The sequence below is a fragment of the Cryptomeria japonica genome, chromosome 4, assembly GCF_030272615.1.
Source record: "Cryptomeria japonica chromosome 4, Sugi_1.0, whole genome shotgun sequence".
Classification (NCBI taxonomy): domain Eukaryota; kingdom Viridiplantae; phylum Streptophyta; class Pinopsida; order Cupressales; family Cupressaceae; genus Cryptomeria; species Cryptomeria japonica.
The window spans coordinates 659234721-659262404 of record NC_081408.1 but is presented as its reverse complement, the minus strand read 5'-3'; positions in this window follow the sequence as shown (position 1 = coordinate 659262404).

Genomic DNA, 27684 nt, shown 5'->3' with positions numbered 1-27684 from the left:
AATCAAACATGTCTTATTACTAGTGTTCAAGTGAAAGATATTACTTCCTGTCTGAATACCGGTTGCAATTTCCAAACTAGTCTTGTTAATGATTTTGCATTTTCTATCTTTAAAATGAAGTTGAAAACCCTTATGAACTAATTGACCAACACTCAAAAGATTATGCCTTAAACCTTCTACATAATAGACATTATCAGTGTTATGCTTGCCATCCAAATAAATAATACCTCTACCTTTGATCATACATGCCTTGTCATCTCCAAATCTGACTTGACCACCATTGTATTCTTACAGGGATAAAAGTTTTCTTTTATCTCCAGTCATATTATGTGAGCATCCACTATCAATTACCCATTCATCCTCATCTTCAACTTTTGCTGCCAGGGCCTTCTCTTCATTTTTGATATCCGGTTCTGGTTCATCTTCCTTCAAAGCATAGAAGATCCATTCTTTTCCATTTCCAAATCCACTAGCAGAGTCTTCTGCCTGCTCATCTCCAGAGTCATCAATTACTCCTTCCTCATCTTCTATGTAGCCTTGTTTACTTTTCTTGAATCTATATCTGTTCAGGTTAGGGTTAAAAGTTTTCTGAACTCTTTCCTCAAACCTTTCATTCCTTTCAGGACATCTAAATGCAAAATGACCAATCTTATTACATGCAAAACATTTAAATGGTGCTTTTCCTTCATACTTACTTCTAGTTGGACCTTTAGGTATTCTTTTAGCAAACAAGGCTTCAAGTTCCTCAAGCTCTTCATCTTCTTTCCTCATGTCTTCCAATTATTTTGCATATAGGGATCTCCAATCACTTTTATCAATAGATGTTGATGATGATGCATGAAAAGCAGGTTCAGACTATACAACTCCAAAAGATCCAAATTCTTCAAGCTCAAAAGCAGATAATTTCCCAATCAAAATGTCTCTATTGACTGAAGTGTTTGCCAATGTTCTTAACTCATTAATTGCAGTTGCTTTCATCTTGTAAGCTGGTGGAAGGGCTCTCAATAATTTGAAAACTATTTCATCTTCACTTAGATATCCTCCACAACATTGAATTCCCATAACAATCTCATTTACTCTTTCCATAAACACAACAATTCTTTCATTTTATTCCATTTTCAAGTTTTCATACCTTACTCGGTAAGCATCAAGTTTAGCAATTTTGACAGTAGGGTCACCTTCATTTAGAGTTTGCAATTTGTCCCATATAACCTTAGCCAATGATTTGTCAGTCAATCCCAATAATCTGCTGACCAGTAAGTGCACACAAGAGGGCTTCTCTAGCTCTACAATCATTTTCAATATTCTTATCCAGGTCTATAGGAGCAGGATTGCCAGATGCCAGATCGTAAGGTTTGTATCCTTTCTCAGTGATCTCCCAAATATCCTTGCCAAGACATCTAAGATGAGTCTCCATTCAAATTTTTTATATCCCATAATTTGTTCCATCAAGCTTAGGGATTTCTCTTTTGAAAATAGCTGCCGGTGGATTAGAAGTGTTAGTTGCCATAGGATCTACCTCAAATGGTTAAGCTTCTGCAAAAGAGGACCAAATCTCTGATACCAATTGTTAGGATAACCGGTGAACAACTGAGAGAGGTTGGGTGAATAAGTTGTTAACAGATTATAACTTTTAATCCACAATACAACCTTAAACAAATCAAGTATTGGTAAAGCACGGATAGATGTCGGTAGGAACAGATACTAGTAAACAATACAACTTAACAATTAACCAGATAATCAATGTAAAGCAACCATACCACATAAAACCATGATTTGTACATGGAAAAACCGAAAAGGGAAAAACCACAGTGGGAAGCCTACCCACAGTCAGATGATACTTCTGCAGAAAGTATGTGATACAATGAGGGCCCTACACTTGTAGGAAGGCACACTACCTAGAGCATATTTCTCATTACAAAAGAGTCTCATTGACTACAGAGAGGCTACAACCTTCTCAAGATAAACGGACAACAATCCAATAGAGTGAACTGCTTGAAATAGCATCTACCATTCCTGATTATAGTCTCGGTTAAGCTCAATGTCGAAGGACTAATTCCTCTTCTGAATCCAATTTGATCACCAATGATTGATCAACTCCTCTGCTTGAATGACATTACAATTGTTTATGGTGAAAGTGGATAACAACAATATTGAAAGATTGAATAGATTCAACCACAAAACCCTAGCCTAACAACAATAAAGATCCACCATAACATATGAAGATTATCTAAGACAATGCAAATCAAATGAAATCACAAAGATTATACCATCACATGCCCAATAGGGTTTGGATCTCCACTCTTCCTATCTCCATTGATCTTTCTTGATATATTTGCTCTCAAATTTTATGTGTGCACAAGAGCTCAACAAAGAATGAAAATGTGGTTGCAAGTAGGCTTGATCTCATATGAAAGTTCAAAAGCGTAGTTGGGCTTGATTAGAATGCGTAGTTGAGAAGGGTTGATAGTGAAGGAAGCATCTCCTTATATAGAAGATACTATAAGAAATGGAGGGATAAGATTGAGAGGTGTAAAAGATAAATGGTTGGCTAGGATTAGAGGGTAGGTAAAATAAATAAGAAAATAATGAGAGGGTAGGTAGTGTAGGAATTAAGAGATGAATGACATGTGTCATGGGTAGAAAAGGCTAATGAATTAATTAAATAAATAAAGATTTATTTAATTAATAGAGGAAGTAGGATCAATTAAATAAATAAAAGTATTTATTTAATTTAGGAAAAGGATAATTTAAATAAATAAAGGTATTTATTTAAATGAGAAATAAGGATAGAAGAGGATTAATGGATTAATTAAATAAATAAAGATCCATTTAATTAATAGAAGAATTAGGCTTAAAATGATTAAATAAATAAAGATATTTATTTAATTCGACAAGACAATTTTAGGTGTCTACATTTTGCCCCTCTTTGAGACAATGTAACTTGTCGCATTGTTTCAAGGAAGATAAGATGAACTGATACAAAGTTGCCCCAAGACGGGAATGATATGCCCCATCGAGAGATTGGATGAATTTTGTTTGAAAAGATCACAGACAATCTCTCGATAAGAAAGAAAGGCTAGAATGGACTGATCGGATAGGATAGAGTGACAGAGTCATAGGATAAAGAAGACTGACTCGGGAGACTAGGGCTAGGGAAGTCTATAAGATAGACTACGAGGGAAAACATCCTCATTGTCATCCACACACCTAAGAGATCAAAGTGCAAAGAGAGCAGAGAGCAGTCAACAACGATGGCATTGGTGCACAGATTTGATCGCATTGGCCGATATCAGAGGCCAACAGATGCAGGAGAGTCGGTAAGTACCACAAAACCTCCTTGTACCTTGTTGCATTAATTGTTGTCATAAATGCATGCTAAGTAGGGCAATAAATGCATATTAGGTAGGTTACAAAAATGTCAAGCAGGGGGAAAAAATGCTAAGGCACGTCTACGTTGGTGCCAGGAACGTCTGGGTAGGATAGGCGTGTCTATGTTGGTGCCAGGCGCGTCTACAATTCCAGTAGCGTTTGTGTTCAATGCGAGTGCATCTGTGTCTTGCAGGCACATTTGTGAAGGATAGGTGTGTCTGTGTCGAACATAGGCACATTTGTGTGATTCAGGTGCGTCTGTGCAGAGCAAGCGCATTTAGGAAGGATGCAAGTGCATTTGGTGTCTTCAAGGTCAAATCAACAGTTCTGTGATAAACATACACTGTCGATTGGTTAAGTTGCTGAGAGGATACACTCAAGCAAGTCCTCTAGGGAAGACTAGGGTAGCAGATAGGGCTAGGATTGACAATTTTGTGATAGAACATACTCTGCCAATCAAGAAAATACTCAAGAGGATACACTCAAGAAGAGGCCCTAGGATAGAATAGATCAAGGCACTTTGTGATGAACAGGGAGTACCAAAGAAATTAACAATTTTTTGATAGCACATACGTTGTCAATTGGATTAGGCTAAAATTGACAATTCTGTGATAGAACATATGTTGTCAATTGGATTAGCTACTCAAGAGGATACACTCAAGTAGGTGCCCTAAAGATAGGATAAAAGAAACACTTTGTGGTGAATAGGGAGTACCACTAAGCTAGAGTGCCATATGATAGATATAAGCACCAGGATAAAAAGTAGTACTTTGTGATGAACAAGAAGTACCACTAGGATAGAGTGCCATATGAAAGATATAAGCACTAGGATAAAAAGAAGCACTTTGTGATGAATAGGGAGTACTACTAGGATAGAGTGCCATATGATAGATATAAGCACTAGGATAACAAGCAACACTTTATGATGAACAGGGAGTACTACTAGGATAGGAAGCAACACTTTTTGATGAACAGGGAGTACCACTAGGATAGGAAGCAACACTTTGTGATGAATAGGGAATGCCACTAGGATAGGAAGTGGTACTTTGTGATGAACATGGAATGCCACTAGGATTGACACCATTGATTTTCTTGACTGTAGGAGGACCTACCAATGTTGGAGTCACAAGAGAGATTCCCTTTGACTCAGAGTTTACGACCACAGCTGACATTCGAGGATAGATCAGCAGTTGAGGTCATGGGACTGCGATATATTCTATATGTGCCTGAGTTTTAGGCGAACATGAGATTGCTAACTGCTTTAGCTGAGAGATGGTACTCAGAGACTTGCACGTTTCATTTGTCGATGGGTGAGATGAGAGTCACCTTAGAGGATGTGTATAGGATATTGTGGATACCGATCGATTGGGGAGTTAGTTCCTTACGATCGAGACAGAGATAGGGATGCACTCATACGAGTGTTTCGGGATCCAAGACTGGAGATGAGGGCTAGACATGTGGCTTGGGATACCATGACACATACAGGATTGGCACTACCGATGGTGCTAGCAGGAGTGATTAGTGGGTTCCTCTGTCGGGATAGGGTGACACGAGGGTTGGCTGTGGGATGGGGGAGGACTCTGGATATATTGGTGACTAAGCACACCAAGTTTGCATGGGGGCCGTGTTTGTTGGCACACTTGTATTATGAGCTGCATCAGTTTGTGTATCATAGATCAACAAGATTGGGATGCAGAGTGACATTGTTGTAGGTGTGAGCATATGAGCATCTACTGGTTACATGACTGATACACTTCAGAGGCAAAGGACATGGGCGCAGTTATGTACATTTATATGATATGATTGTCACAACTACAGATTGGGAGACTAGAGTATTGGCATCAAGTGATTGACAAGATAGACAGTGTGGTATGGAGGCCATACCGGGACTGTGAGGAGTGGGAGGATGACACAATGGAGCTACCATATGTGTTCAGGAGTAGGTATCTGATTGGTTGAACACCATATGTTATTGAGTGACATTTGATAGATAAGGTATGCAGGCAGTGCGACAGGATACACCGGATGCCATGGGGTTCAGGGATGTATGCACAGATAGTGAGGGATCAAGTGCATTTAGGGCCATTATTGTCTTATGATTAGGCTATGACATAGCTGCTAGAGATGGTTCCCATGCCTTGGGATATTTGGGTAGATGTAGAGGATGCAGGGATGGATGCAGAGTACACTGCATATTGGGGAGAACATTTGTTTCCATGGCTGATGGATCTAGGGGAGCTGATAGAGGGAGATGGTGGAGGTGATGGAGATGACAGTGGGGATGGTGGAGATAGAGGCGGACGATGGAGGCAGGGCATAGTGGTAGAGAGGAGAGTGGCTAAGAGGAGAGAGGGCAGAGAGGAGAGACAAATGCATGTAGTGAGGGTTAGAGGCGGATTGCCATTACAGGTGCCAGCAACATAAGTTCCCAGATAGGGACAGGAGCAGCCATAGGAGCAACCACAGGGACAGGGTGAGGGGAGAGAAGAGGAGGAGGATGAGCTACTATCCTTGAGGGAGATCTGCCAGGGACAGGCAGATAAGATCCAGGATTTGGAGAGGGATGGAGCTAGGCTCAAGAGACAGCTGAGGGACACTGAGCGGGAGAGGGATTAGGATATTTAGCGCTATACAAAGGCTGAGACAATACTAAGGGTAGGGAGGCAAGTAGCAGAGGACACAAGAGCTAGATATGCCTATGTTCTGTCGGCAGGGAGGCAGGCAACAGAGGACACAAGAGCCAGATATGCCTATGTTTTGCAGGCAAGGGAGGAGATAGCTTACTGGAGAGACCTGTATTATGGATTGGTGCCACCAGATCAATAGGCCAGGATCTTCCGGAGACCATCACGGACAACGACGACCACTAGAGGGAGAGACAGGAGACACGCGTCTAGCGGTGGGGTCATGGGTCCTCCACCACCACCAGATAGAGGGGGCGGGAGAGATGATCCTGGGGCAGGTCCTTCTAGGGCTCAGACTCCGTTGAGGCTAGCCGGCTCTGCGGGAGGGAGTTCATTATAGTCTTAGAGGGCTCCCTATGTATCAGTTTTGTACCTGAAGAGGGAAAAATAGATTTGAAAGGTAAACTGATGAAAACATAATGAAATAAACATGCAGAATGCTAAAATATCATAAAAAGACCATTTCACCTTGCTATTTTACCTTCTCCTTCGGATTGAGCTTGATGAAGTGAAGGCGCCCCTTGATAATGCTCCACTTGATGTGCTCCTTTGATTGTTGGATGTGGATGGCTCTCCAATATTGTGCACAAATGATAAGGATGAGATGATCAAGTTGCCAAGATGATTTCCTGGGCTTAAAAGGGCAGCATAAGCTTACTGAATTTCAAGATGTTTTGAATGAAGGGATGAAACCCTATTTTATAGGAAGAGGAGAGGAAAACAGATGGCTAGGATGAATTCAAGATGAAGGGCTAAGATTTACTTGTGAGGTCACACAAGGTCCAAGAGAGGGTGTGGAGACCAAGAAATATGCCTTAAAGGCATTTCGTATCTCCACACTCTACAAGATGCATTGGAGGAATTAAAAATTTTCCAAAAATGGATATTATGGGGATTAGAAGAATAAAAAGGAATTAAAAATTCCTTGGGAGAGGGAAATGCCTAGAGGAATGTAAGATTTCGAAAATCTTACATTCATCTAGAAAAAGAGCATTTAAAGCTAGTGGTTGGATGAAAGGACAAAGAGTTGACTTTGTGGCTAATCATGATGATTAGCCATTAACGACTCATTAGGAGGGGAATTAGAGGAAATGTTAGGTGGGATTTATATTTGTAGGAGAATTTGACTAAAAGAATAATGTTAAGTGAGTTTAGGGAGTTTCTAGAAGAATTTATTAGGTTAATGATGAATTAAGAAGATGATTTGTAGGAATCATGTAGGTTAACTAATTAATTGAAATTAATTAGCTAAGAGGAAGATTTGTGAGGATTTGATTTTTTAGAAGAATAAAGAAAGGGATTGATTTATTAAATAAATCAATCATATGCTATAGTGACAATATTAATTATATTTAATTAATATTGAGAAGAATTTTAATTAACATAATTAATTAATTAATTATGTGAGGAATTAAAAAATAATTAAAATAATTATTTTTAAGCGTCTACATTTTGCCCCTCTTTGAAGCGAGGTGTGATGATGCATTGATTCAAAGAATAATCTTGTTTTGATGTTGATATTGGTTTGATAGGATGCCTTGGCTCTTGATTTATAAATTACGGTATGGTGATGCCCCCTCGGGAGATCAATTGAGGTATTTGATCTTTGGAGTTTTGCGAAATTGATATCTCGATAGATTTGATTTGATTCGATTGATAAGATCTAGATTCAGTCTAGTTTCAAGACGAATTCATCCTGTATAAGACAAATATGATCAAAGTGTCTAGTTTCAGGAAGGATTCATCCTGTATAAGACATGATTGATCACAACGTCTGGTTTCAGAAAGGATTCATCCTATATAAGACATGATAAGAGTGTCTGGTTTCAGGAAGTATTCATCCTGTATAAGACATGATTGATCACAACATCTGGTTTCAGGAAGGATTCATCTTGTATAAGACATGATCAATCACAACGAATGTCTGGTTTCAGGAAGGATTCATCCTGTATAAGACATGATCAGAGCGTCTGGTTTCAGGAAGGATTCATCCTGTATAAGACATGATCAGCTCGTCTGGTTTCAGGAAGGATTCATCCTGTATAAGACATGATCAGATCACAACGTCTGGTTTCAGGAAGGATTCATCCTATATAAGACATGATCAGATCACAACGTCTGGTTTCGGGAAGGATTCATCCTGTATAAGACATGATTAGAATCAGAATTGATTATGTGAGGAAAAGAAAAAATAAAATAAAATTAGAGGAAGAAAATTAGGGTGGAAGGAACAAATGAGGAAGATATATGAAGTAGTCATGAGGTATTTGGAAAGAAGAATAAGAGATGCGAGACCACGGAGGAAAATGGGGGCAATTGAGAACTCCATGAGATTATTGAGTTTAGGATTTGATGGAATGATGGTGAGATTTTGTGCACAACAAATGTGGAGAGCCAACCTAGTTTGATGTTGCCCTGAGTGACTTGCACCACTGCTTATAGAAATCAGGATGCCATGAGAAACCCGAGGCATGGACTGACTCTGTAGACAAACGGAAATTTCTTGCACACAACGATGTAAGTGTTAAGAAACACTAATACAAAGTTGTGGGTTTGTGCAAGGAAACCCTCAGACACACCGATACCTCTTGTATACGAGAAGGTAAGTGTTGATAAACACTAGTACCAGGTCGCCGGTTTATACAAGAAGGATCCAAAACATGCCATACTATGAAATATGCCCCAGTATGCACCTATCATAACATACCTGGATATGGAAGGACCCAGGTAGTCGTAAATAGTGGCATTTGTAGAGCAAAAGATGCAAGCCTATATGAAAAAAAAATAAAAATAAAAAAAAATAAAAAAATCTAACAAGTCTCTTCCTTGCGAGAAAATGATACCTCTTGCCAAGAGTAGAACTAGGATGGACTTGGGATTGTTTCTCAAGACTTCTTGAAGCTTATACAGAGGCATGAAAGCTCAGTTTCACTGGGACATGTCTTGTTCATGACTTAGGCGAAAACTCAGCATCATACGCATGTTTTATTGGGAGGCGGAAAAGAAGGAATGTTGTGCATGGGTGGGCTAGATGGCAAATGATTTGTAGTATCGACCTGATAGACAGTGGATCCGGTTATTTACCTTGGCACCCGCACAAAGGTTTTCACCAAGATACTTGCCCATAGCGCCACAAATTGTTTTTCTTTCTTTCTTTTTTTCTGATTTTCTCTTCTTTTTTTTTTGTTAATTTTTAATTTTTTTTTTTTTTTTTTGACAATTTAAGACTTTCTGAGGACTAAGCATAAAACCTTTTGAGGTGCATGATATTCATTGGATCATCCAAAGGATCGCCTTCAGGAGTAGCCAACTGATAAGCTCCTGATCCATATTTCGCTGTGATTACATATGGTCCAAGCCAGTTAGGCTTGAACTTGCCTTTCTTTTCTCGTTCTTGTAGATTTTTCTGATTCTCCATGAGGACAAGATCACCAACTTGGAATTCTCGGGTTCTCACTTTTTTATGATAACTCATGCGCAGACGGTTTTGATATACCCGGAGATGATTCAAGGCCTTGAGGCGCCTTTCATCTAACAATTCTAGCTCTTGTAAGCGGGCAATTCTGTATTCTTCCTCTGGTAGGATGTTTTGCAACGATACCCTTAGAGAGGGGATCTCGATCTCAAGGGGAAGGATAGCTTCAGAACCAAATACTAGGGAATAAGGAGTGGCGCCTGTGGGGGTGCAGATGGAGGTGCGGTAGGCCCACAATGCAGGATGGATTTGGAGGTGCCAATCACGGCCCGCTTCATTGACTGTCTTTTTGAGGATTTTTATTAGGGTTTTATTAGAAGCCTCAGCTTGGCCATTGCCTTGGGGATAATATGGAGTGGAGAAGCGGTGTTGGATGTTGAATTTTTTGGCAGAGTTCTTTGACATCCTGGTTTTTAAACTGTTTACCATTATCTATGATGATAACTTTTGGGATGCCATATCGGCAGATTAGGTAATTCAAGATGAATTTGGATATTTGCTTGCTGGTGGTGAAAGTAAGAGGGATAGCCTCTACCCACTTGGTGAAGTATTCGGTGGCAGTGATAATGAATTTATGTCCGTTGGAAGATGAAGGGTGGATTTTCCCAATGAAATCGAGCCCCCACTGCGAGAAGGGCCATGGTGTAATAAATGGCTGCAATTCTTGTGATGGTGCATGAATCTTGTCACCATGTTGCTGGCAAGGGATGCATTTCTTCACATAATTGTATGCATCTTCTTCCATTTTAGGCCAATAGTATCCTGTTCTCAAAAGTTTTTTAGCCAATGTGAGTCCACTTGAGTGTGCCCCACAGATGCCCTCATGTACTTCGCGTAATGCCCATTCGGCTTCTTGTTTATCTAAACACCTTAGGAGGGAACCATCAAAATGCCTTCTGAACAAGGTGTCTGCAAGGATGGTGTAACGGGCACATCGACGGGTGAAAGTTTGTTGTTGGGTTTTGGTGAGATGTGGGGGAATGGTGTTGTCTTTGAGGAAAGCGAAGGTTTCTTGGTACCAAGGGGACTCTGGACCAACGAGAACACACACCATTTCAGATTCTGGTAGGTCGTATGCCGGTATAAACAATTGCTCGACCAAGAACTCGCACTTTTGACTATGTGCTGGCATTTGAAGGAGGGAGCCAATGGTGGCCATTGCATCTGCAGCCCTATTGTTTGTTCGTGGGATTTGATCAAACTTGATTGCCGTGAAATGTTGCTTAAGATCTTCAACCATGGTACGGTAGGGAAGGAGTTTATCATCTTTTGTCTGGTATTCATCATTGACTTGTTTTATGATGAGCTGGGAATCGCCATTGACTTGTAATTCCTTTATTTTCCAATGGATAGCCAAGCGTAAACCTGTGATGAGGGCCTCGTATTCTGCTATGTTATTAGTACATGCAAAGGCTATCTTGTATGATTTGGGGATGCCATCTCCTTGAGGTGTGACCAATAATATTCCTGCCCCCGATCCATTTTGAGTGTAGGAGCCATCAAAATACAATTTCCATGTGGAGGATGTGGTAACAGTCATAATGAACTCATCTGGTAATTCTGTGAGAAGAGGATGGTCGCCTGGAAGTGGAGCTTTAGCCAGTTGATTTGCAATGACTTGTCCCTTGATTGCCTTTCTGTCCACATATTCAATGTCAAACTCGCTTAAGAGCATGGCCCATTTAGCCGTTCTGCCAATGAGAGCAGCTTTTGATAGGAGATATTTAAGTGGATCAATTTTAGCAATTAATTTTGTCTTGTTGTTTAGCATATAGTGTCATAGTTTCTGTGTGCTGAATACTAATGCCAAACATTCTCTTTCAATGGGGGTGTAGTTGAGTTCATATCCTACTAGCATCCGACTGATGTAGTAAATGGCGTGTTCCTTCCCTTGATCATCTGTTTGCGCCAGCAATGCCCCCAATGCCACTGTAGTAGCACATATGTACAAAATGAGGGGTTTTCCAAGGGTAGGTGGCATCAAAATTGGAGGTGATGCTAAATATTCTTTTAATTTTTCAAAGGCCTTTTGATAGAGGCAATTCCATTTGAATTTTGTGTCTTTTCGTAACAAATGTGCAAATGGATGGCACTTGTCGGCTAGCTGTGAAATGAAACGCCTGACAGACTGGAGTTTTCCCTGGAGACTGCGTAGTTGTTTGAGAGTTTTTGGCGGAGGCATTTCCATAATAGCTTTTACTTTTGCGGGATCAACCTCAATGCCTCTGCGGGAAACAATGAATCCTAGTAGTTTTCCCGATGTGACGCCAAACACACACTTTTTAGGATTTAGGCGCAGCTTGTATTTTTCCAATCTTTCGAAGATCTGTTTTAGAATAGGGATGTGCTCTTGTCTTGTCTTGGATTTGCCTAGCAGATCATCCACATAGTCCTCCATAATTTTGTGCAAGAGGTCATGAAAAATTGTTGTCATTGCCCGTTGATATGTAGCTCTAGCATTTTTAAGGCCAAAAGGCATGACCCGGTAACAGGTCTCTTCTGCTGCTACCTCAATGCAAGTTGTGAAAAATTGTCTTATATGTGCCTTAGGATCCTCTTTTCCTCTGTACTTATCAAACTTAGGTGTCACAAAGTGTGTAGGAAATGGAGGCATTGGAATGCTTTTGTCAAATGGATAGGGACATATGTCTCTCATTGTATAAGCTGGCTTCGGTGTATTTATGTCCTCCATTTTCTTTTGTAAGTCCTTAATTTGCTATTCCAAATTGTTCTTAGGTGAAGACCGACTTCTTGGACCATATCCCATACTTGAGGCACCAGGTGGAGGAGGAGCATGTTGAATATATGGATGGTATTGATCATACACATGTTCATATGGAGGAGGTCTATAATGATGTTGCGTATAAGGACCACTTGGTATAGAGTCATGATGAGGAATGGAATATATGTTTTGTCCATGTATACCATACTCTACAGGCATGTCATGAGTTTTTTCTAATGTGTTGCCCCCAAATTTGACACGGGGTTTCCTTGTGTCCAAATTTTGAACATGCCTGTGGATAACCAATTGCTTTGGTGGTTGGTCCTTAGCATTGGTATGTGATTGAGTATATTTTTGTACATAAGACTTCCATAATGGTTTGTGAAGGTGAGTATCAAAAGCTTGACCATGTGTATGTGGGACCTCGGGTTTTTGAAACAAAGATGATGGTGATTCAGGCACAAAATGTGGTCCTCTATTGCCTCCACTATTAGGCCTCCTTTGATCCATGTTGAGTTGAGTTTCTTTCATAGGTCGATTTTCCACTATTTGAGACATGCCAAAATCATGAGGTATCTTAGGTCCACATTGTGCCATCACTTGTAAGAAATATTGTCTATCTCTTCTCATGATTTCCTCAACCAACCTATTAAAATGGGGGACCATAATAGAGTCTTCCACTTCTGTTGAATGTACGGAAAAGTTGTTTGTATTGTCATTGTGTGTATCATTGTTGTTTGTATTGTCCATGTTCTCAACATTTTGAATGTTTCTATAAGCGTCCATGTCAGGTAATGTGGTATGATCAGAATTGAAGAAGACATCATTGTCATACTCATAGGCACTCATGTTTGCGGACTCTTGAGCCTCTTTAGCTTCTCTCCTAGATTTTTGGGAATGGGTTTCAATAATGAACTAGGTCTTGACCAAGATGTGTGAGACTAGATGAAAATGGAAAGAGAATGGAAGACCAAGAGTTTGGATGAAATGTAAATGAATCTGAAGTGTCCTTGCAATGTCCAAAGTGTAAGACCAAGTATGTATGTGGTAGAGTAGGTGTGGCTTCCAAAGAGATGATAGTTTCTCTTGATGAGGTAAGTAGACCTTGACTCTAAGTAAGACCAAATGAGACCCAAAGGTGATAGACCTTGATGAGGGAACACTTAGCAAAATGTTGTTGTATGTAGTGTGTTGACAAAGAAAGATGAGGAGAGTTAGTGCAGGATCATGGGGGGCCGAAAAGTGGCGATGTGAAAAAAATAGCCTTCTCCACTCGCCTAAAAACGTGAAAATCCATGTTGACTTTTTGCTTGGCTTGGGTGTCAATACACCTTGGCATGGTAATTACCTAAGGAAATCGAATATCCATATCCGATTAAATCCGATATCCGATTAAATCAAATATCTGATAATATCGGATATCCGATAATATCCGATATCCGATTTTTATTTGTAATTTTAAATTAAAAAATATATTATATAATATATAATGTAATATTATATATTACATAATATATTTAATATATTATTATATTATATTATATAATATAATATTATATAATATATATAATGTAATAATATATTATATAATTATATAATATAATATTATATAATATATATAATGTAATAATATATTATATAATTATAATTATATTACAATAATATATTATATAATTATAATTATATAATATAATTATAATTATATAATATATTATTACATTATATATATTATATAATATATATTATATTATATAATATAATATTATAATATAATAATATATTATATAATACGTATTATATATTATTATATTATATTATATATTATATAACATGTAATTATATTTTATAATATAATACAATACGTATTATATAATATAATAATATATTATTATATTATATAATATAATGTTATTTTAAAATAGTTTAAGTATAAAAATCGGATATCTAATTTTCTGAGACAATATATTTCGACTGTGACAACCTGTGAGTCATTTTTAACCCATGGCTACACGATTTTATAAAAGTCCGATATCTGATTGCGTCCGATATTCGATGTTTTGCCCAAAAATTGCTAAAAAAAGATTGAAAGGTAAGATTTTTATTGTTTTCAATCATTTTCATTCAATTTTTATATTTTTTTTAATGTTTATTTGATTTTTTATTGAAAATATGGTTTTTTTCATGAAAACTAGATTTTTTTAAATCAAATACAAAATTGTTTAAATTTGTTAACTAAATTCAATTGTTTACATTCAATTAGGTTAAAAATGGGGGATAACAATGAAAACATTGATCAGCCACAACCGCAACAACCAAACCCTCCTTTGCCAAACCTCCCCTCAATTCAGGATTTGATTGCACAAAATTTGAATGAATTGAGGGGGATTGCAGATGTATATCGTAGGATCTCTCGTCTAAACCCAATGTTTGATCCTCTCACGTCGATCATAAAGAGTATGGAAACCATGACTGAGGAGCACAATGCCACCCTTTTGTGGTGAGATTCTATGAGGGAACAATATGCGGATGGCTTGTCGTATAAGGAGATCAAGGATCTTGAGATATCGAAAGCCGATATCGCCTCATTGTTTGTGAATCCTCGCATTGGTCAACCCGTAGACCCCCAAAAAACAAAATTTTCTATTAAATGGTGCACAAATGATGGTATTGTGAAATTTTTTTGGGATTGTTGGTGGATGGTTTTTGACAAACCACCCAACAACAATCTTGATGTCCCCTTCTACTTCATAAGAAAATTGTATGCTGAGTTTGTTTTACACAAACATGTGAACTAATTTGACATCCAACCTTTCTAGGGTGTGGGTTTAGGTATGCCCCAAAATAGACCTGGGGCAGTCAGAGTAGTCCAGAGCCCATATGTCCCCCCTCCTCCTATTGATCCCCCACCTCCAGTGCAACATCCAGATATCATTTGTGAGGCAGCTTCACGACCATATCGGCTATTCACTCTTTGAGTAGCCTTTTGGTTTCTCATGTTGGGTCAGTAGCTCAGCCTACTTTTGATGGTAGTGGTGCATTCGGTGGTGCTGACACATCATCCTCAGCTCCACACATATGCATGCCCCATAGTTGTGTAATGTGTGGTCACATATGCTTGGGTCTAGTTGGACAACCCGTTGATCCTCATGAGGACAGTGCAGATTATGAGGTGCATGAGATGCATGATGCACCAGATGTTATGACATAGACTGGAGGATACCTTGGAGAGTCCTCGCATGTTAGAGACGAGGAGGCACCGTCATCATACATTGATGATGTAGCGGTAAGATTTGTATTTTCATAGTTCATGTTATATTTTAAATGAATATTTATAATCTAGATAATATTAAGTACTAATTTTTATTTACATGGTCTATTTAACAGTTGATGATCGAGGAGGAGTTGAGATAGATTCAAGAGGGCACCTTGTCGGCCATTTCAGTTGGCCTTGATAGCTTGACGGTACATATATTATTGCACCTAGTCGTTTGTATTTTATTGTACATACATGCTCATCATTTATATTGGTATTAATTAGATTATGTAGTAACTTGCATATATATCTTATTTTACTCTTGTAGGGCACAAGCAGCACGAGTGCGAGGCAGTGTGATTTAGGATCTGGTAGTGCAGTTGGAGACAAGGGAAAGGTAATTGAATGCAAATATGATTGAATGAATAGTTAAATAACTTATAGTGATTATACACGTCTAGACATAGATTGATAGTTTCATATACTTGTTGTGTATATGTACAGAGAATTCTTGGCTTCACATCCTTGATGACTACACCCAGTGTACCTAAAGATGAAGAAGAAGAAGAGATTCCTTGAGTAGATGTGTGTTTATTTTATTTTGTGTTTAGTAGATATAATTTTTTATTATTAGTGACAATTATATGCTAACTTGTATCAATGTCATGTTTCTGAACATATGTAGGTTGTGTATGAAAATATTGAAAACATACCTCCTCTACTGAAGACATACATCAAGAGTCCTACAAAGCTGAAGAGAAAACATGGAGATGAGGTAAACATGAATAGTTCAATTATAGTTCATTTTTATGTTAACTTTTCGACTGTGAATTATATAATATAACTAATATTAATCGTGGTTTGTTTTTCTTGTGAAGGATCCTTCAGATGGTAAGAGGATCGATTTTGATGATCCCTCAGTAGCTTAGGATGTTATAGATAGTTTTGGGATGCTTACATGTCTAGTTAGCATGTATATTTTGTATATGGACATACATTCACGTATTTAGAGATACATTTTGTTTCAATTGGCGTTTATGCCATATTTGTGTATGGACATACATTTGTAATCATTTGACATTTTAATATATACAAAAGTTGATATTCGATCATATAAATTGTTGCTCATCTGTGCGTGGTGTTATCATGGAAATATTTAATATTCATTCCAATAATTAACAATGGTTAATAATGGCTATTTAATGAACAATTCAATTCATTTCATTTCATCGTAAGTGTTGTTTGTATAATGAACAATACAATACAATTCATTTAATGAACAATACAATACAATTCATTTAATGAACAATACTTGATACAATTCATTATTACCCTATACATGGTCCTATTTTTCCCCGCACCTTAGTCGAACGCTTGGGGTTTTATTAGGGCAACAATTTTTCGGTTGGCGAAAAAATCGTCAGTCTCATTCAATCGAATGTTGTCGCCTAGCCAATTTCTCGTTCAGCTCATCACGATGACGGACCGCCAGCTCCGACATGTCCAGTTAGGCATTATTATCCTATGCATGGTCCTATTTCCCCCCCCCCCCCCACTCGGTCGAACGCTCGGGTTCATACCCTACCGATGTCATCCCTAGAGCGCCCTAAGTGCTAAAAATTGTCAAACTTTGACGGGCCCTAACTTGGAATTTGTGGCACCTGTGAACGATCCATTTGAACCTACGAGGCCACGAGAGGGGTCCCTACAAAGGCTTATCTCGGTTTTTCAAGTTTCCCTATGGTTTTATTAGGGCAGCAATTTTTCGGTGGGCAAAAAAATCGTCAGTCTCATTTTATCGAATGTTGTCGCGTGGCCAATTTCTCGTTATGCTCATCGCGATGATGAACCGTCAGCTCCGACATGTCTAGTTAGGAATTATTACCCTATGCATGGTCCTATTTCCCCCCCCACTCAGACGAACGCTCAGGGTCATACCCTACCGACGCCATCCCTTGAGCGCCCTAAGTGCTAAAAATTGTCAAACTTTGACGGGGCCTAACTAGGAATTTGTGGCACCTGCAAACAATCCATTTGAAACTAATGGGCCTTGAGAGGGGTCCCTACAAAAGACTATCTCGATTTTTCAAGTTTCCCTACGGTTTTATTAGGGCATCAATTTTTCGGTGGGAGAAAAAATTATCAATCTCATTCAATCGAATGTTGTCTCGTGGCTGTTTTCTCATTCTGCTCGTCGCGATGATGAACCGTCGACTCTGACATGTCCAATTATGCATTATTACCCTATGCATGGTCCTATTTTGCCCCCCCACTTGGTCGAATGCTCGGGGTCATACCCTACCGACGTCGTCCCTTGAGCGCCCCAAGTTGTAAAAATTATCAAACTTTTATGAGCCCTAACTTGGAATCTGTGGCACCTGTGAATGATCTGTTTGAACCTACGGGGCCATGAGAGGGGTCTGTACAAAAGCCTATCTCAATTTTTCAAGTTTCCCTATGGTTTATTAGGGCAACAATTTTTTGATGGGCAAAAAAATTATTAGTCTCATTCATTCGAATGTTGTCTCGTGGCTATTTTCTCGTTCTGTTCGTCGCAATGACGAACCATCCACTTTGACATGTCTAGTTAGGCATTATTACCCAATTCATGCTCCTATTCCCCCCCCCCCCCACTCGGTCAAACACTTGGGGTCATACCCTACCGACGTCGTCCCTTGAGCGCCCTAAGTGCTAAAAATTGTCAAAATTTGACGAGCCCTAACTCAGAATCCGTGGCACCTGTGAACAATTCGTTTGAACCTACAGGGCCACGAGAGGGGTCCCTACAAAGGCTATCACAGTTTTTCAAGTTTCCCTACGGTTTTATTAGGGCAGCAATTTTTTGGTAGGAGAAAAAATCGTCAGTCTCATTCAATCGAATGTTGTCTTGTGGTCGTTTTCTCATTTTGCTCATCGCAATGATGAAACGTCAACTCCGACATGTCCAATTAGGAGTTATTACCATATGCATGGTATTTTCCCCCCCACTCGGTCGAACGCTCGGGGTCATACCCTATCGATGTCGTCCCTTGAGCACCCTAAGTCATAAAAGTTATCAAACTTTGATGGGCCCTAACTCGAAATCTGTGGCACCTGTGAATGATTTGTTTGAACCTATGGGGCCATGAGAGGGGTCCTTACAAAATCCTATCTTGGTTTTTCAAGTTTCCCTATGGTTTTATTAGGGTAGCAATTTTTTGGTGGGCGAAAAAATCATCAGTCTCATTCATTTGAATGTTGTCTTGTGGCCATTTTCTTGTTCTGCTCATCACAATGACGAACTGTCAAATCTGATATGTCCAGTTAGGCATTATTACTCTATGCATGATCCTATTTTCCTCCCCCACTCAGTCGAACGCTCAAGGTCATACCCTACCGACGTCGTCCCTTGAGCGCCCTAAGTGCTAAAAATTGTCAAACTTTGACATACCCTAACTCGAATCTGTTTCACTTGCAAATGATCCATTTGAACCTACGGGGCCACGAGAGGGGTCCCTACAAAATCCTATCTCGGTTTTTCAAGTTTCCCTATGGTTTTATTAGGGCAGCAATTTTTCGATGGGTGAAAAAATCATCGGTCTCATTTAATCGAATGTTGTCTCGTGGCTGTTTTCTTGTTCTGCTCATCACGATGATGAACCGTCGACTCTGACATGTCTAGTTAGGCATTATTACTCTATGCATGGTCCTATTTTTCCCCCCCACTTGGTCGAACGCTCGGGGTCATACCCTACCGACGTTGTCCCTTGAGCGCCCTAAGTTGTAAAAATATAGATAAACAAGCATTACACTGTAGACACATAATGATCATCAATATTTCCATGTATTGTATACACATAATTACCATTACACTTGCATGTGACATCCATGAAGGGATATGCAAACATGATTTTTTTTCATTATCAATACAACTACACCAATGTACTCATGTACAAATACATTGTATATCATCAATATAACTAAACCAATTTTCTCATGGACATTGTATATCATCGTAACAATGTAACATCAATTCACATCCATATACAAATACAACATCCCACTTCATCTGCATCAGACATCCTCATGTCCTAAGAGAAAAGCTTACGTACAACAATGCCTGCATATAAATGAAGACCAAAATAAGTAACCTTTTTATGCAGAATGAATGTACTACAAGAAACAAATTATAACACTTAATACAAATTAGTTTGGCAAATTATAAATAGATCATTTGAAATATTTTTAAGATGTACAAGATTGTATAATTACGAAACTTACCAGTTTCTCTGCAAAGTATACAAGCATAACTTTGAAGAAAGACGCATGTTGATTAAATCCCTTAACACTGCATTTCTCTGCATGGTTGAAGACAATGGTAGATATGGTCATTTCTAAATAGCAATACATTCACTTGACTTAATGTTTATGCACAAAATTTTATCTCATTATTGCACAAAGGAATATGTACCATCACCAAGAGAGGGTCTTGTCAACGACGAATGATCTAGCATGAACCTATATTTTTAAGAATTGTTAGTCTACACATAAAATGCATGGATGAACATAAAGGCTTTATGATAATCACTTCAACTAAAATGCATGATAATAAATGAAAAGGTGGGATTATATACCATAAAAATACGTCCCTTCGAATTATATCAACGTAACCCACTATGTTGACGCAAAAATCATAATGTGATACTGTTGTATATCATCAAAAAATACCTGCATGAGCATAAAGGTTTTGCGATAATTATATCATCAAAAATTATCAAATAGTGTTCTCTAATAACAAAAATTGAAAAGCTCATCAAATTCATGATAATAAGTCGTGTTGCAAAAATACGTCCCTTCCAATTATATCGATTGTACCTGTTATGTGCATGCAAAAACCATGTTGCCAAAAAAACATGTTCATCAATAGACCTGCATTTTGAACACATCCTTAATATACACGTAACAAACTTGAACATTAAGGTTTAATGATCATTGTTTGAAATAAAATGCATGATAAAAAAAATAAGGCACCATTAAAGGCATACTATTTAAGTGTGCTTGAAGGGTCATCTCTTTTCTTAAGACTATCCAGTATTGCTTCATGATCAGTAGTAGTCACTGTCCATAGCTCTTTGGTCTTCGGTTTTGCTTGATGCTTCAAAAACTTGACATTTGTAGCTATAAGAAGGTGTGAATACATTATAATGGTTTTGTGTCTCTCATAGTCTTCAAATGCAGGTAGGCCATTCTTTCTAATCATGTATGTCGCAATCAAGTTTCCACAACAACAACTGAACCTGTAGGATATGTAAACCCATCATCATCTGTCACTGGTTGTGTTAGCTTTTGTTTTCCCTGTACACATCGTGCCAACCAATATTCTAATCTCTCTTCAGTCCCTTGTGGTGCAACAACTGCAAAAACATGTCCTGGTTGTACAAGATCTGATAGACGGTCATACTCAAGTGAAATTTCCATGTCATCGTTTGACAAGGATATTGTTTGAGATAAAGGAGTTAGATAGTGGGGAACCCACGTATCAACCCACTCACTTGACTCGCACTGATCCCAATCACATCGAACACAACTCTAACAAAAACAAGCCAATGGTCATGTCCAAATGGTCCATGTACTTGCATCTGAGCTGAGAAATGAATGCATCTTTGAAGAATCTTTAATTGTTTGACAATCCAATCTATCTCCCATTTTTCCCTCCTCAACCAACCAAAAGAATATGGTCATTGCTGAATCAAGAGTACTTCCATGTGACAATGCTGAACTACACCAATCAAAAATAGAACATGCATCAGATAAATTTGCACCTGAAATCCTTAATTGCTCCTTAACTAGAGCTCTCTTCAAACATGCACCTGCTCCATCATTCTCTCCCTTCCCATTCCCTGCCTCAAAAAACACCAAATATGAGGTATACGCCTCTCTACATGCATTCTAATCAACCAATAAAACATACGGGCATTCTTGAATTGACCCGTATAGTTATCTGACCATATTATATGTCGGTAAATTGCAATATCTTTCTCATGCAAGAACTCAAAAAAATTCTCGAAAAAATGTTTCACATACCTGGAGGAGTGTGATCTATCATCACTCATATAAAAATGATACTCCCTAATTATCATCCTGTCCTCTTCTATACTATTAGGAGCATGTCTATATGTAATGTGAACAAAAATAGCAATCTGGATTGAATTGTAGTACTGAGACTGTACCTCATTCTATGGTTGCAATGTATACTTCTCTGCAAAATCAACCGCTGACACAATAGTGCCAAGCAGGAAAGAGTTCTTACACATCCTGAATTGTTGATCCAACCACTGAGACCTATGGGTGTGCCTTGCATACTTTTAGAAAAGATTTTCCTTAAAATCCAAAATAAAATCAGCAATATTCACTTCTCTTGAGACTAATTCACATCTAGAACCTTCACCTCCACTCAAAGTATATTTCACTGTCTCATATCTTTTTTTCTCAACATAATTCTTTCCAAACTCGTGTTCTTTGCCCTCAAGAAAACATGAAACAAACTTTGACAACCCACCACAACCCACCACATTCTGAGCACTTCTCATTCAAACAATCATTTCTATAGAAATAGCAACCATCATCTCTAGGGCATAAACATAGATCTTGCAAGTCTCTTGATGATCTCGGAAAGAGCATTGCACCACACTCCTGCAACATCTCATTAGTATGCATCGTAGAACGAATATGACATAAAAGTTCATGGTACATTGAAAACTCCACATGGTACTTGCAACAACAAGTATTGCAAATCTTAAGAGGAACACAATAAAATGGTTTCAAAGATTCAAAGGCCCTTTGTGATATTTGCAAAGTTGGATGTACTTCACAATTTTTTTTGTACAACATTGTTTGGCTTGATTCCAAGAAATGTTTGAGATGTGGTGTGCGGTCTCGGTTGCCGATTCTTAATTTCAAAATGTCCTTTACATTTGTGTGACACTCTAGAATTAGAGTGCCAAAATTGTTGAATCTCCTCCTTCACATTGTCAGTCAACTTTCTATCAACACGTGGAAGCCTCCCACCAAAATCCCATGTACCTTGTTGAAGTGGATCGTCAAGTCTTTATCTTCGTGCAAGTGCTCTATCCAAAGTTTTACGGTTTATGTTAAAATCAACACAAGTTTGTCTCATTTGATGAGTCTTCCTCAATTGATGGCTTACTAAGGAGGTTGTAATCACTCTTCGAGGGGATCTCTTATCTCTTTCTTTGGTATTCTTTCCAATAGAATTGAGAGCGTTGTTAGAGTAATTGGGTCTTTACTTGATTAATTAAACAATATTTGTTTAATTCTTTAAGTTCCCTATTATCTCTTTTTATACTTAAGCTAACATTAGGTGCATAATAATTAATTCTTTTATTAATTATTATGTGCAAGCCTAGGGTTTTCCTTGTTGGCATTTTTGATGTTTATGTTGTGATTGTCATTGATGGACACACACTTGCATTAAGATCCTCTTTATATGTATGAGTTAGAGTACAATCGGTATTTGTTCCAACCGATATGTTGTATTATAGTCTTTAGACTATTGATGTTTTGCAGAATGTGCTTTCTGGTCTGAAGCGGCATGTTGACTCCAAGCGGTTTGAGGGATTAAAGCGGCATAACACATTTTTACCAGTCTTCATTTTTGTCAAACTGGCAACCGAAATTTTGTATGAACTGGTAATACTCTGTGATGAGTTACAAACCGACATTTTGTGATGAGTTACCATCCACCGATTGTTTGACGGTGCCAACACATTAACGATGCTTTTTGTGTCATGGTACCAAGTATGTCCAGGTTCATTAAACCTAGGAAATTGTAATGTATCCTATTGGACCGACATGAAATCAGATTCCTTTATAAGGACATCATGTCTAGGGTTTTAGGTTGTTGATGTGGATATAACAAAAGTTTATGTTGTTGCTATGGTTTAAGGTGATTGAGGTGTTGGAGAGAATATGAATGTGTAGAAGACTGAAGTAATGCTGGAGTGCATTAGGAACGAGCTACCAAGGATCTAACCAAGCAGTCTGTGCAACTAGCTAGATCAAACACTTGTTGATTACTCACATCTTTGACAAGTCTGTAGCCCTTAACCGGGTAGGCCCAAAAGCCTTTTGTAAATCCTCTAACAAGGTGGTTCACATCTGTGGATCTAAAATCCTCTAGCAAGGTAGTCTTTAATCAGACTTATCTCCTAATAGAGATTGAGATTCCTAACAGGATCTGTTCTAGTAAAGAACATTGTAAGACCTTAAACTGGTCTGACCTTAACTGACCTGGTTCCTATTCTACAGATAGTTACTTGTGAGTTCCATCTCACCGTGGTTTTTTCCATTTGGGTTTCCACGTCAAAATCTCTTGTGTTATGGTGTTTGTGCTTCTGTGGGTGAATGCATTATTAGCTATTTGGTTTGCATATTTGTTAACCGGTTTGTCTGCTAAATTATTTTATGGGTTTACTACCAGTCTTGCAAAGTGTTTAAGTGCAAAGATTTTTGGCATACTAATTCACCCCCCCCTTAGTATTCATCAATTGGTATCAGAGCCAACCTTTCTATAAGTTTAACCACTTGGAAAGAGATATGGGGGAATACACTTTGAGGGAACTTACCCACCGACTCACTCAGTCTAAGAAAGCCTCTGGTGATCTTATGGTCAAATACAAGGCATCTCAAGCAAAAAGAAGAGAACATGCAGAAAAGCTAATGGAGCTATATGAAAATAGTTCTTCAGATGAAGTAAATAAGTTGAATGAATCAAACTCCAACCTGAGAAAGGAGTTGGAAGGACTGACTATCCAGATGTGTCAAGAGCTTGAGAACTGGAGGAAAGCTGAAGATCTGGTGAAAGAAAGAGATCATGAGATCTCCAAGCTGAAACAAGAGATGAGTGCCCTAAATGCTCAACTCCATGCAAGAAAAGTGGAAAAGGAAGACATGCAAGGAGAACTGAACACTACCATCTCTGAGAATGAAAACCTATTGGAAACAAATGTTGCTATTTCCAAAGAACTCTCTGAGTCAAAGGGAATACTTGCTAAGTTCAACAAGAGTACTGTCAAGCTAGAGCAAAAGCTTGAATTTGCCAAACCGGTCAAGAATACCAATGGACTTGGCTATTCCGGTCATGAGGAAGGTGAGACCTCTGGTACAAATGTTGGAACATCAAATAAACAACCGACATCAAAGGATAAAGGTAAGAAAAAGTTTAAACCTGTTTGCTTTAACTATCTTAAAGAGGGACATACTGCAAATGTGTGTAGGAGTAAGGCTTACAACAATTTTCCTTATTTCCTAAATGATAAGCCTAGATCGTATAGATTTGATGGTAACTGTTATGCATGCAACAAGTATGGGCATAGAGCATCTGAATGTAGGTTTGTTATGAATAACACTGGAAGATATCCTCAGAGGACCCAAGGAGTTGGTCCTGAACCTTTTGTGAACCGGAATCACAACCGGTTTAATGCCTTCAATCATTAGCTAAGAAGCGGTGGTTATCAAGCGGCAACCGGATGGAGAGAAAATTGTATGATCTGTCATGGTCATGGTCACACTGCTGCAACATGTAGAGGGAAGAATGGAAACATGAACAATGGACCTTGGAGAGCACCTAGATTGGTTTGCTATCACTGCAACAAACCGGGTCACATTGCCAGATTTTGTAGATCAAGAAAGAACATATCTGATGATATACCATTCACTCCATAAGGAAACATTGATGTTGACACTGTTCAACCAGACATGAACAAAATTTGGAAGGAGAAACCAGCGGTGCTACAAGAGGAACTAGTTTCTGCACCTAGTGTGGAAATCACGGAACCGACAAACTAAGCTTCAGAAAAGCTTAGGGGGAGCAAACGGCAAAATGTTTTGAACCCCTAGTTTACACCAGTAAAATACCTTAATTGGTATGTTATACCTGTCGTTTGGCAAAAGACCAGAAATGGTAAAAAGACAAATTAGGGTTTACGCCCTAATGGAGGAGCATTAATGACTATAGGTGAGGAATATGTTTAAAAGCATTTTTCAAATCATTTCTCACTATCAGTTTTTGAGCGAAGAAAAGTTTTTCAAAGAGCAGAGTGACGAAAAGGCGATTTGAGCAGAGATTTTGAGAAATTGAGAAACCGCGAAGGACATTCAAATTCAAACTGGAAACGGTCAAGTGGAGAACACAAAGCGGTGATTCAGCAACCGACGGAGTGTGAAGTGAAGGAGAATCGGCAAGCCCTAATTTCACGTGTTTCAAAAGATATTTCTTGAGTTCTTAAGATTTCTATCATGGCTTCCGCATCTCATACCAGTTCTAGTGCATCTGTCGAGTCTGCAAGTTTTATTCAACAGAAGTCCAAGTATAATGCCCTATCACAAGTTTCGGCTAGTGTGATAGTAGAAGAGGGAATTTTTGACTACATAGATTGCAAGATTGAAGACCTAGGGTCTCTAGCTATCCACACCCAATTAGGTTTATTTTGTGGAAAAGATAAGAAGATCAAACCAAAGTTTAATATTTTGGAGAAGAAAAAGCTCCACAATGCTGTTTACTTCCTGGAGGATTTCACAGAGGATCATTCTGAGCAGAGTCCATGGTGATAAGATGTACCTAGAGAGAACACATGATATCACACCGTAGACAATTCATGTAGTCACCAGATTCTACAACATAGGGGAAGTGCCAGCCCTGAGGATGGTAAGCAAAACTGAAATGTCCAAGCTCACCGGTTCAATGAGTGACTCACAAGGCATGAAAATAAATTCTATCAAGGATGATCTGGTGAAGTATGCCAACATGGTGATTGGATACCAGACATTCTCAGCTAGCTGAATTAACTATGTATCTGCTGCAGTGGTAAATACCGCTTACCGGATGATAAATGAGGATGCATCATTTGATCTATGCACTAGTATGTAGAGACAACTCCTATTGAATCTAAAGTCGATCAAACAGGATAATGCACATAGGTTCAAGTTTGGACAACTACTAGTTGGGTTGTTCTTCTATTTCCAAGGCTACTTTCCAGGAGTAGGAGATGTTCAATGGTCTGGTGACCAACTAGTGACCAAGAAAATCAAGGAAAGCATTGAAGCAATTGGAACCGACTACCCTGATATTTTGAACAAGTATTTTGATGAGTTCAGAAGGAAAATGAGCCAAAGAGTGAGGATATCAAGTGACATCATCTAGAAATATGAAGACGTATCTGCTTTACCATCCAAGTAGATAAATGCATAATGGAGGTTGTTGAGCCTAGACAGGAAGAAGTGGAGCCAATGGGCTATGAGGTGATGTACGATATGTTGGAAGGGTATGCCTCTACCCTTATTACCTCACCGCTTGATCCTAAGACAAAGAGAACCGACACCTACCTAGAGAGGATAGCACCAGTTGAGGAACCACCAGCAATGAAAGAAAGAGAACAGGCAGTAAAGAAGGCAAAGGCAGTGCCTGCAACATCAGCACCGGTTACTACTGCAACTCCAAAAGTGACCAAGCAGTCACCAGCCATGAAGAAATCAAAAGCAACACCGGCTAAAGTGTTCGAGAGAAAGAGGAAGACAAGGAATACCTCTCCAGACTCAGAAGAAACTGTGTCTAAGGAAAAGCCAAAGAAAACACGTCAAGCAAAGAGGAAGACAAAGAATGAACCGACATCATCTACACTGGTAAATATAGATATATCTTCCTATAAACCTTTGACACATTGTCAAAGAACAATAAAGAATGTTAGGAGAAAAGTGCTAAATGACTTAATTGAGTGTTTTGATGACTTTAATGATGATGAAAAGGAAGCGGTTGAAAAGGAAATAATTCAGTATTTATGTGTTAATGACCGGTCGCCTCAGAGATTAAGTCTCAGACACCGGATTCTTTATATATGTCATTAGATAATAGATGGCGCATTGCCATAGAAAAGGAATAGGAAATTAGGGAGAAAGTTTTTGCACAGTACTTTCCTGACCTGTCAAATTCTGAATTGTTTGATGTTATTGACCAAAATAAAGGACTCTTCTTCACTAGAAGAAGACTTTGGCTGTTAGAAGGTAGAGTTGATGATGTCAAAAATGACACTCATCTGTATATGAGAACCGCTGTCCAGACTCATAAAGCACGTCTAGCCAACCGGTAAGCTGAAAAAGAACCAGTTATATCCAAACCAGATGA